Source organism: Rutidosis leptorrhynchoides, chromosome 8, assembly GCF_046630445.1.
Source record: "Rutidosis leptorrhynchoides isolate AG116_Rl617_1_P2 chromosome 8, CSIRO_AGI_Rlap_v1, whole genome shotgun sequence".
In the NCBI taxonomy this organism is placed as follows: domain Eukaryota; kingdom Viridiplantae; phylum Streptophyta; class Magnoliopsida; order Asterales; family Asteraceae; genus Rutidosis; species Rutidosis leptorrhynchoides.
Genome location: NC_092340.1, coordinates 345180902 through 345193078, shown reverse-complemented (window position 1 = coordinate 345193078; position 12177 = coordinate 345180902).

The following is a 12177-nucleotide window of genomic DNA, read 5'->3' as shown; positions in this document are numbered from 1 at the left end:
GTTACATCCTAAAAGAAACTGTTTTAGTTTCTATATTCTTTAAAATTCAAATTAAATTATGAATGATTTCTTAGAGAAGTGTTGGGAATTGAAGCATGAGTTAGTATAATATAATGACGTCAGGCCAACGTGATTATATTACAGTAAGTCATGCTAAATTTCTAATGGAACGTGATGATGGTTCACAGACCTTGCCCTCATCAGGTGTCATGTTACATAACTCTTTCATTCTACTTAAGCTCTAAGCATATCACGGAAATATTTCCTTGATATTTCTGTTCTTCCGTAATTTCAAAAGTTTTCTAATAAATCGTGCCATTTCATTTTCTTTCTGATTAGAAGATTTCCTTAATTTTCTTGAATTCCGGAAATCCACCATGACTACGTCAAAAAATAAGACAAAACTTTTCACTCTTTTGTGATAGCTTCACCCGTACGCTTCGCATGATCGAATCGTTTTATTCATATTAATCGAAAATGATAAAACACTATTTATCAACTCATATTCGTCATAAAAATTTTTTTATTGTTAGCCATGACGACCTCACTCAAATTTCGGGGACGAAATTTCTTTAACGGGTAGGTACTGTCACGATCCAGAAAATCTCGACTAATTTAAAACCAAACTCTCGATACGATAGTGTAATTTCAACACGATAAGCAAAGTCTGTTAGGTTAAGTCTCAAAAATTTTGAACTATTTCATATATTAAATTGACCTTCGACCATTCCCGACGATTCACGAACAATTACTTGTAAATAAATATGTATATGCATATATATATATATATATATATATATATATATATATATATATATATATATATATATATATATATATATATATATATATATATATATATATATATATATGTGTATATGATAATTTGAAATAAAATACGATTTAATTATTAGAATTAAAGATGTAAAATATTATATGAAATAATAAAATTGTTAATAAAATGGGTCTATATATAATGTTTATTAAATGAAATTATTAAATGATTGTAACCCTCGTTGATCATTCGATTATTATTTAGATAAACTTAATTCCAACTTATGTGATTTTAAAAAGATAAACGATGATCCATAATTAAGATATATAAAATTTGGGATCATTAAAAATATTTTTATTTTGAAGAGTTGAGTTTTAGTACTCCGTATATATTACTTGGAATTAAAAATAAATTATAGACGAACCTTTTTGATCAGGTTTCAAACAGGTAATGAGTGAAATAATTTAATATGCTTAATCTAAAAATTTGGAATTTTTTTTGGAACAATTTTATCCGTAACTGTTTAGCAGTGAACACGATATAGTCATTAGTGATATTGTGGCGGCAGAGGAGCAGTTTAAAACACCCGTGATTAAATTTTATCTTATCTCAATCCTTTTATACTTTATATATATATATATATATATATATATATATATATATATATATATATATATACATACATAACCACATACATGAATATATATCATATACTTATATAATCTTGATCACACCCATTCCTTCTTCATCTCTTTGATCGATAGCTTCCATGATCAGCCTCCACCATCGGCTATGACCACCGTAAACCATCGCCACCTTGCACCTCCTACAACTTCCCATCTCAACCATCATTTAACCACCACCAACTTGACACCATAGTTGCTACTCTAATATATCTGTTTTCTGACCGGATACCACAACCATCTTCCACCATCATCCTTGCTACAACCACATGACCATCAACACATAACCACAACAAGAACTCTATCATCGAGACACCTAAAGCCACCACTTGTTCGATTTATTTTCTGTTTTATCTCGATAACCAAAATCACCATCATCATTTTTTTTAACAAATGATACTTGTTTCTGTTGATAGCCGATAACAACTACCATCACCTTCAAACCTACTTGGTCACTTTAATTCATCATCACCATCGACTCACCTTCAAGCCGGACATTTCCACAACCCATCTTTCATTCACCGTTCTAGATCACCACAAACCTCACCATCAAAATCCATTTAGAACACACCAAGAATCATCATCAAATCACCCCATAACCTTTAACTAGTACAACTATTTTTCTGTTTTGTATGTTGTATAAACAACCGGAACTATCACCACCCTCCATCACCTATGATCACCATCATCCACTTTCACCACCACAAAAACCGTCACCTAAAACTCCTGACACCTGCAACTATCTGTTTCTGTGTTGGATCACAAACCCACTTATATTTCTGTTTTCCTATTGCAATCAGTCCCATAATGAAAATCAAACAGCCTGTGATCGAACTTGGATGATTGTTATAACAGCTATAAACCACCATAAACCCCAACTTGTTTGAACCTCCAACCTTCTACTTCCTTTCCGTTTTTAATTCGATCACCAAACCCAACCCTTGAACCTATAACAGTATGATGATAATCGTGATCTTGATGATTCAATGATGGTAACAGACAAGATGATAACAATGATTGAAATCGTGTGTTTTTTTCCTATGGCCGACAAATATTAAACTTAAATAAAACCCCACTTAGGTATTAAAGAAAAGGGAGTGTGAGCTGTACAATAATTCTTGTCTGGATTACCATGTTCGTTGAGGACGTGCTCGTTATTTTTATTATGTGGATACAATGACGTTTGGATTTTTAAAATACCAAATATGTTGGGCCACTTAATGGACTTCAAATATTTAATTGGACGTATAATTTGGGTCGATGGTGACATGGATTGATGATACATGTTTACAATAAGATGCTTGTAATAATTTGATAAAGGTGTTGGTGATGTATGATGATGTAGAAGTAGTAGACAGATTAATTGATGGACCGTAAGCTATTTAAGAGGTTGGGCCGTGAATTTGATTTTTGTATCTTGGGTTTCCTTTAAATCGTTAAATAGACCAATTGTTTGATAGGCTTCTAATTGGGTCGTGTAATAGATTTGTCAACTTGGGCCATCCGGAGCAGTGGACAAGTTGGGGTCTGTCAAGATAAATATGATTATGAATTAAGATGATGACTAAAAAGATGATGATTGATTTTGACAAAAATGGTGCGTACAATGAATTAGATTATGATATTAGGATCATGATGATTGAGATGATATAAGAAAACAATAAAGAATGATGTCGAGGTTAGAATAATTTGGTGATAATGATAATTAAATACATGTTGGTGATGTTAAAGTATCATGAGAATAATCATAATACTTGATATTAGATGATAGATAACGGGTGCTATGGACGGTAATGGAATTGATAAATATGATCGTGAATGTATCATGAAGAAGGGAGCAGATTCATTTGAGTTTAAATGATTTAGGGTAGTGGTTAAATCAGAAATGAAATGGCAATGGAATGTTTAGGATATTATCGGGTTAACGGGACATCGCGGGTTCAAACCCGGACTTGGGCATATTTTTAGGATTACTTCCTTGAGGTAGTTTACTGATTACTCATTTCTATTATTATTATTATCATTATTATTTTTAATGTAAGTAGTATTATTTTTATTATAATTATTACTAAAAGTATCATCATTTTTAAATTTATCATTTTTAAAATTAGTATTTTTATTGAAATTTACATTTTTATTAAAAATTATCATTTTTATTATTAAAATTATCATTATTATTATTATTAGAATTATCATGATTTTTATCATAACTAGTAATATTTTTATCATAACTATATTAAAATTTAATATGATAAGTATTAGTTATATAAATTGTATAGATTAAATATAAATTTATCTATATAACGTATAAAATAACAAGTATATTATTAATAATAATATATATAAACTTGTTCGATTACTATTTGGTGTTAATAGATATACAAATGATATAGGTTCGTGAATCCGAGGTCAACCCTACACTTGTTAAATGACGTCATATGTATTTTTACTACAAAATACAGTATGGTGAGTTTTTATTTGCTCCCTTTTTAATTGCTTTTGCAATATATATTTTTGGGCTGAGAATACATGCGTTGCTTTTATAAATGTTTACGAAATAGACATAAGTACTTAAAAATATATTCTACGTTGAGTTGTACCACTGGCATACTTCCCTGTAGCTTGGTAACTACTATTTACATGTGGTATTGTAAATGCGAATCCTGTTGATAGATCTATCGGGCCTGACAACCCCAACCGGACTGGAGGACCAGTATTCAACGGTTGCACAGTACTTCGTTTTGTAGGCTACACTTGGTACAGTGTAGTGATATTTCATAATAAAGGGAATATGCGACGTTAATTAATAGTTAAGTATGGTTACCAAGTGCTCAACCACTTAGAATGCTTTACATACACTTGCGAGTGTATTATGTTTATGATTATGAAATCTTGTGGTCTATTAATATATTAAAAAGATTGTTATGATAAACCTATGAACTCACCAACCTTTTGGTTGACTCTTTTAAGCATGTTTATTCTCAGGTACGAATTAAGTCTTCCGCTGTGCATTTGCCCATTTTAAGGACATTATTTGGAGTCTATCATCGCAATGGGACCAGTTGTTGATGATTTCATCCAGGGGATGAGGACGGGTTATCACATAATATGTGGTTCCTAATAGTTTTAGAGATTACTTATTCTAGCTCAAACCAAAAAGCAAATTAGATTAATATCATATTAACTCATTAAATCCATGATTACATCTGAAGAAAATATATATGCTAGTATATTTTCATCAAGATTGTAATTATAAATTCTTTTGTACAAACTGTTAATGGTGAAAATATTTTAACGGGTAGGTAATACCCGAGGAATATTTAGATTTCACATTAATAAGTACATTGTACATTCTTTCAAATCTAATTCAACAGTCATTTACTATCCTATTTACAACCACCGATATACGTATCCGTTCATCGAAAAATAACCATTTTTATTCAATTTCATATTTGGATTTTGATCTATCAGAATCCAACAAGTGGCATAAAGAAGAAAATATTGGACAAAATAAAATTTGTTAGAAACAAACAAATTAACTATGAGGAAAATTTTGTTAAGAATTCACGCTAACTGTTCCTAGCTAACTGTTCCTAGCTAACTGATTACATTTTAATTATCGCAATTTATTTATCGTAACTTATATTCTTGCAATTTAATTTATCGTCATTTAATTTCTGTTATTTATTTTACGCACTCTAAATACTGGGACACGTATACAAGGTTTTGACATATCATATCGACGCATCTATATATATTATTTGGAATCACCATAGACACTCTATATGCTGTAATGCTAGAGTTCGCTATACAGGGTTGAGGTTGATTCTATAATAATATATATACTTTGAGTTGTGATCGAGTCTGAGACATGTACACTGGTTACGATACGTATTAATTAATTCTAATATTATAAACTATATATGAATTATTAAATTAGTAACTGTAGACTACCAACTGTGGACTACCAATATTGGACAATTCTTCAAGTTTGCCACTTGATTTCATCTTAAACCTCATTTGTATCTTGACGATTACAATCTGCGTTCAAACCTTTCATGATTCTTGAAAACACCTCAATCTAGAGAATGAACCAATTGTATCTCATTTACAGAAGGAAAGATTTACTCATATAGTTATGCACCTGAAAAACTCTCGAAAACTGAGTAAATGTTTAACATGTAGCAGTGCTAATTCCTTTAGCGTTATTATTACCCAAAATAACTTTCAATTCCTTTTCGAAGTAGCAAATTTTGTCACAGCTTCAGCAAATCAACTTCGACTTCCATTCGAATTAGCCTTATTTTAACCTCGATATATAAGTTTCCTGTCGTCATCGTTACCGGGAAACCGTTTATATTCCACAACATTAGCGGTAAACTTACCAACAACTTCAATGAATTTGGACTTTCCGAAAAATCATTATATTCATTGAAACCCCATCGTGTATTCATCTATACCCTGTAACAATAACTGTCATACCAATTGCCAAGAATCAGCAATCAGTATTTCGAATCTCGTGGCATTTCTACATCAATATTTATATGTATACATATAACAATTATCTCCTAGAATTACGATCTTCAATTCTAAAATTTTGAAAAGCACCCAGCCTACAAATCAATACATTGAACTTTAAAAAGCTGAATGAAGCATCAGAAACTATAGGCAACCCTAAACGACCTTAATCGTCGGAAGTTTGATGATAACGAATACCATGTTGGAAAAGCTCAAAAAAGTTGGAACTGGAAAACGGATTGAGCTAACCACGAAGGAGACCAAGAACAAATACAAGGACCATACCCTATATTCAAAGAATACAGGTAAATCTGGATCCGTTGAAATCTTTAGAGAATATCTTGCTCTGAAGTCATGTTAAAATCTTGCGAAAATTTTTTCTTCATCGACCTTCGAACTTGGAAATTCTAAAATATCATCATAAATATCTTCGATATTTCTGAGGATATTTTCATAAATATTCTAGTATGAAATTATATACCTCTTCGTGCTTCCTGTGTTTCATTATATTGGAAACTTCTGTAAAATTTAAGTTTAATTTATAAATGAATTCTGGAGAAATGTAAAGAAATTGATGCATGAATTAGTATAATATAATGACACTTGATCAATATGATTATATTACAGTAAGTCATGCTGAGTTTCTAATGAAACATGATGATTCACAGACTATAACGTCATCATGTGCCATGTTACATGACTCTTATATTCTATCTAATCTCTAAACATATCAAGAACATATTTTCTTGATAGTTCTATCTTTTCTCGTAACTTCTGATAATTTGACAAATCAAATCGTGCTATTACGTTCTTTCTTGTTTAGAACATGAAGTTCATTCGAAACTCCATACTTATGAATTCTGGACCATTACTCGCTTTACTAGAGGTCTAGAAGAGAATAAAAAGGCAAAGAGTTCCAAAATATAAGAGAAAATATAAAGCTCAATAACAACACGGAGGTTACAAACCGTGGATATTAATACGAATAGCAATATAAAGACACGGTATAATTAAGAATAGTACCACCCCAAGGTAACAGTAGAGTAAACAGATTTTCTGGTGAAAGATTGAAAAGAAGGATGGCAGAAATGATAATTAAGAAAATATCAAGGATTAGAATAGAATTAAGCATTTTCACGATCTTTTGAATGTATGAACTAAGAAAGAAAGTATAGAAATGGTGAGAATAATGGAACGGAAGAGTTTAATTTATAATGGAAATATCAGACAGAGTAATCAAGGCAGATAATCACATTTAATTAAAGAGATTTTATTCACCAACGAATCAAATCTTTCTGATCTCAACGATTTTCTCTAAATCCCTCGAATTCCGGAAATCAACCATATCTACGTCAAAATATTTGAAGAAACACTATTTACTCATCTCACTCTTTTGTGATAACTTCACTCGTACGCTTCACATAATCAAATTGTTTTGTCTATATTACTCGATGATGATAAAACTTTATCTATCAGCTCATATTTGTCATGAAAACATACTTATTGTCATCCATGACCATCCCAATCAAATTTCGGGACGAAATTTCTTTAACGGGTAGGTAGTGTGACGACCCGAAAATTTCCGACCAAATTTAAACTTAATCTTTATTTGATTTCGACACGATAAGCAAAGTCTGTAATGTTGAGTCTAAAAATTTTTGAACTGTTTACATACATTCATATGACTTTAACTGTTTCCAACGATTCACGAACAATTATTTGTAAATAGATATGTGTGTGTATATATATGTATAAATAATAATTAGAAATGTAATTTGAAATATTATATGTTGTTGTTATATGTAATTATGTGAAATAAAATAAAAATAGGATATTACAATTATTATTATTATTTAAAACATATCTATATATAAATAAGGTATATTAAAAATAAATATTAAATGATTGTAATACTCGTTTGATGTTCCGATTGATACTAAGCAAGTTAAATTCAAACTTATTTTATTTTAAAAATAAACGTTGATCCGATAATAAGTTATATACATTGTAGCTTTATTAAATATATATTTAGTAGCTATTTGATAAATTTTAATACTCCGTACATTTTTACTTGGGGATTGAGCGCTAATAATCAATTAACTTTTTATGATTGATTTTACACATTAAAAGACCGAAATAAATAAATGTATTTAATTTAAAATTTTGGGATTTTTCGGTGTACTTTTATCCGCCATTGATTATCAATAGAGCACGAATGTCAGTCCGTGAATGAAATAGTAGATGACAGTTAATATATATTCACACGTTTCATTTGATTGAATTATTATAATATTATTCTATCTATTATTACTGTTTTTGATTTGTGTTGGTTGAAACAATCAAATGTTAAATACTAATTATTGCAGTACCTGACTATTTTACCTCTCCACTTTAGGAATCACACACCACACTTATTAATCCGTGAAATGTGATTATCAATCAAAACACTGTTTATGTTTCTATATCCTTTAACTAAATAATATATATATATATAAGCATATACATACATAGATATAATTCACCATCTCCCTAACCATTTCTTCATTCTTCCTTGTCATGAATTGCTGCTGTTGCAGCCTGTGACCTCTGCCACCATCCTTCTCAACCATAACTATCACCATTTGAACCATTACATCACCACCATTATGTAGTGACCCGAACTTTTCCATGTTTATATATATTAATTGAGATTGATATTTACATGATTAAATGTTTCCAACATGTTAAGCAATCAAACTTGTTAAGACTTGATTAATTGAAATAGGTTTCATATAGACAATTGACCACCCAAGTTGACCGGTGATTCACGAACGTTAAAACTTGTAAAAACTATATGATGACATATATATGGTTATATATATAGTTAACATGATATTATGATAAGTAAACATATCATTAATTATATTAACAATGAACTACATATGTAAAAACAAGACTACTAACTTAATGATTTTGAAACGAGACATATATGTAACGATTATCGTTGTAACGACATTTAATGTATATATATCATATTAAGAGATATTCGTACATCATAATATCATGATAATATAATAATTTAAAATCTCTTTTGATATTATAAACATTGGGTTAACAACATTTAACAAGATCGTTAACCTAAAGGTTTCAAAACAACATTTACATGTAACGACTAACGATGACTTAACGACTCAGTTAAAATGTATATACATGTAGTGTTTTAATATGTATTCATACACTTTTGAAAGACTTCAAGACACTTATCAAAATACTTCTACTTAACAAAAATGCTTACAATTACATCCTCGTTCAGTTTCATCAACAATTCTACTCGTATGCACCCGTATTTGTACTCGTACAATACACAGCTTTTAGATGTATGTACTATTGGTATATACACTCCAATGATCAGCTCTTAGCAGCCCATGTGAGTCACCTAACACATGTGGGAACCATCATTTGGCAACTAGCATGAAATATCTCATAAAATTACAAAAATATGAGTAATCATTCATGACTTATTTACATGAAAACAAAATAACATATCCTTTATATCTAATCCATACACCAACGACCAAAAACACCTACAAACACTTTCATTCTTCAATTTTCTTCATCTAATTGATCTCTCTCAAGTTCTATCTTCAAGTTCTAAGTGTTCTTCATAAATTCCAAAAGTTCTAGTTTCATAAAATCAAGAATACTTTCAAGTTTGCTAGCTCACTTCCAATCTTGTAAGGTGATCATCCAACCTCAAGAAATCTTTGTTTCTTACATTAGGTTATCATTCTAATACAAGGTAATAATCATATTCAAACTTTGGTTCAATTTCTATAACTATAACAATCTTATTTCAAGTGATGATCTTACTTGAACTTGTTTTCGTGTCATGATTCTGCTTCAAGAACTTCGAGCCATCCAAGGATCCATTGAAGCTAGATCCATTTTTCTATTTTCCAGTAGGTTTATCCAAGGAACTTAAGGTAGTAATGATGTTCATAACATCATTCGATTCATACATATAAAGCTATCTTATTCGAAGGTTTAAACTTGTAATCACTAGAACATAGTTTAGTTAATTCTAAACTTGTTCGCAAACAAAAGTTAATCCTTCTAACTTGACTTTTAAAATAAAATAAACACATGTTCTATATCTATATGATATGCTAACGTAATGATTTAAAACCTGGAAACCCGACCTTGTGTCGTAACCGGTTAATTGATACAACTTACTTGTTTAGGTCAAGGCTAAGCAACTTTCATGCATACGTTACTTTGTGAAGTACTTTTATACTCGTGCACTCGAGGTGAGATCATAGTCCCACTTTTTCAACAACTCTTATTCTTTTAAATCGTGGGCTGAGAAACATATACATTACATACTTATATACATTTCACATGTATATATACTTTTCATACTTTTATACTTTGAACACAAATACGAATACAAAGATACAGACGAGTTAGAACAAAAGTCCTCAATCCAATTATCATTAGTTCCACTTGCAGGGTGTAAGTGTAAGCGAGTGATTATGTTGTGTGGCCATACGGGTTTAACGAACCCTCATTCAGACGGTTCGCTACCGTTAGTGGATGAAATATAATTTCAACGTGCATAGTGTATGTTCTAACACTATATTCAAAATTCAGAGGGAAGATTCAGTTAAGCTTTGGTAATTGGGTGCTCGCAATACAAACTACATTCTTCGGAATAAATGCGATTTGGATAATCAACTATGGGAATACTAAATCTTGTGGTTCAAAAACAACGTTTACAAATACATCTATGATTTCACCAACGTTTTTCGTTGACAGATTCTTCTATGTTTTCTCAGGTTTTCACATGGCTATTTGTTACACGCTTCCGCACTCTTTGATTACTTGATTGGAGTCTACCATGCATGCATACGCTAGGGATAGCAGTTTTGGATTCAAACCTTTGTTTACATACTTACGCTATTTATAGCAACTGTGTTTTTAAACTAATTATGTCGCAAGTTATTTCATTTATACTTTATGACTTTTGTAAACTTAGACTTGTTGTCGAACGGTTTTGTAAACTAAACTTGCAAGTCTTGTACCTTTCAAATGAATGCGGCATAATTTTGGTCAAACGAGTCTCATATAGGGACTACGACCACGCAACGGGACCTAAGTTAACGGCGCCGTCAATAACGGTTTTGGTCGGGTCGTTACAATGATGATGGGATTAGATTAAAGGTGATGGGTCTATGCTCACAGTATAAAGCTTTGTCAAGTTGATATTATTATACATCGAATTTGTTATGGAAATGGGACTAGATACAACATAATGGCATACCAATGGATAACATGAATTGATGTTTAAATTATATTAATAATCACGTACAGTATATGATAGTGATGTAAGGATGATGCGTTTAAAGTTGCTGCTTCCAAACGAATCCCCTCAACCACGAATGTATCGAGTTTTTTTTTTTTTTTTTTTTTTTTTTTTTTTTTACATAAACCATGTATTGGGCTTGATTAATTTGGGTGGATCCAATAAATCAAGATAATGGACTCCTTTAGAATTATGTTGAAATTTCCCGTTCTTATTGATTAAAAACGTTCCATATTAATTGATTTCGTTGCGAGGTTTTGACCTCTATATGAGACGTTTTTCAAAGACTGCATTCATTTTTAAAACAAACCATAACCTTTATTTCATAGATAAAGGTTTTAAAAAGCTTTACGTAGATTATCAAATAATGATAATCTAAAATATCCTGTTTACACACGACCATTACATAATGGTTTACAATACAAATATGTTACAACAAAATAAGTTTCTTGAATGCAGTTTTTACACAATATCATACAAGCATGGACTCCAAATCTCGTCCTTATTTAAGTATGCGACAGCGGAAGCTCTTAATAATCACCTGAGAATAAACATGCTTAAAACGTCAACAAAAATGTTGGTGAGTTATAGGTTTAACCTATATATATCAAATCATAATAATAGACCACAAGATTTCATATTTCAATACACATCCCATACATAGAGATAAAAAGTGGGCCTATAACTCACTTTCACAGATTTTTACTTCGTCGGGAAGTAAGACTTGGCCACTGGTTGATTCACGAACCTATAACAATATATACATATATATCAAAGTATGTTCAAAATATATTTACAACACTTTTAATATATTTTGATGTTTTAAGTTTATTAAGTCAGCTGTCCTCGTTAGTAACCTA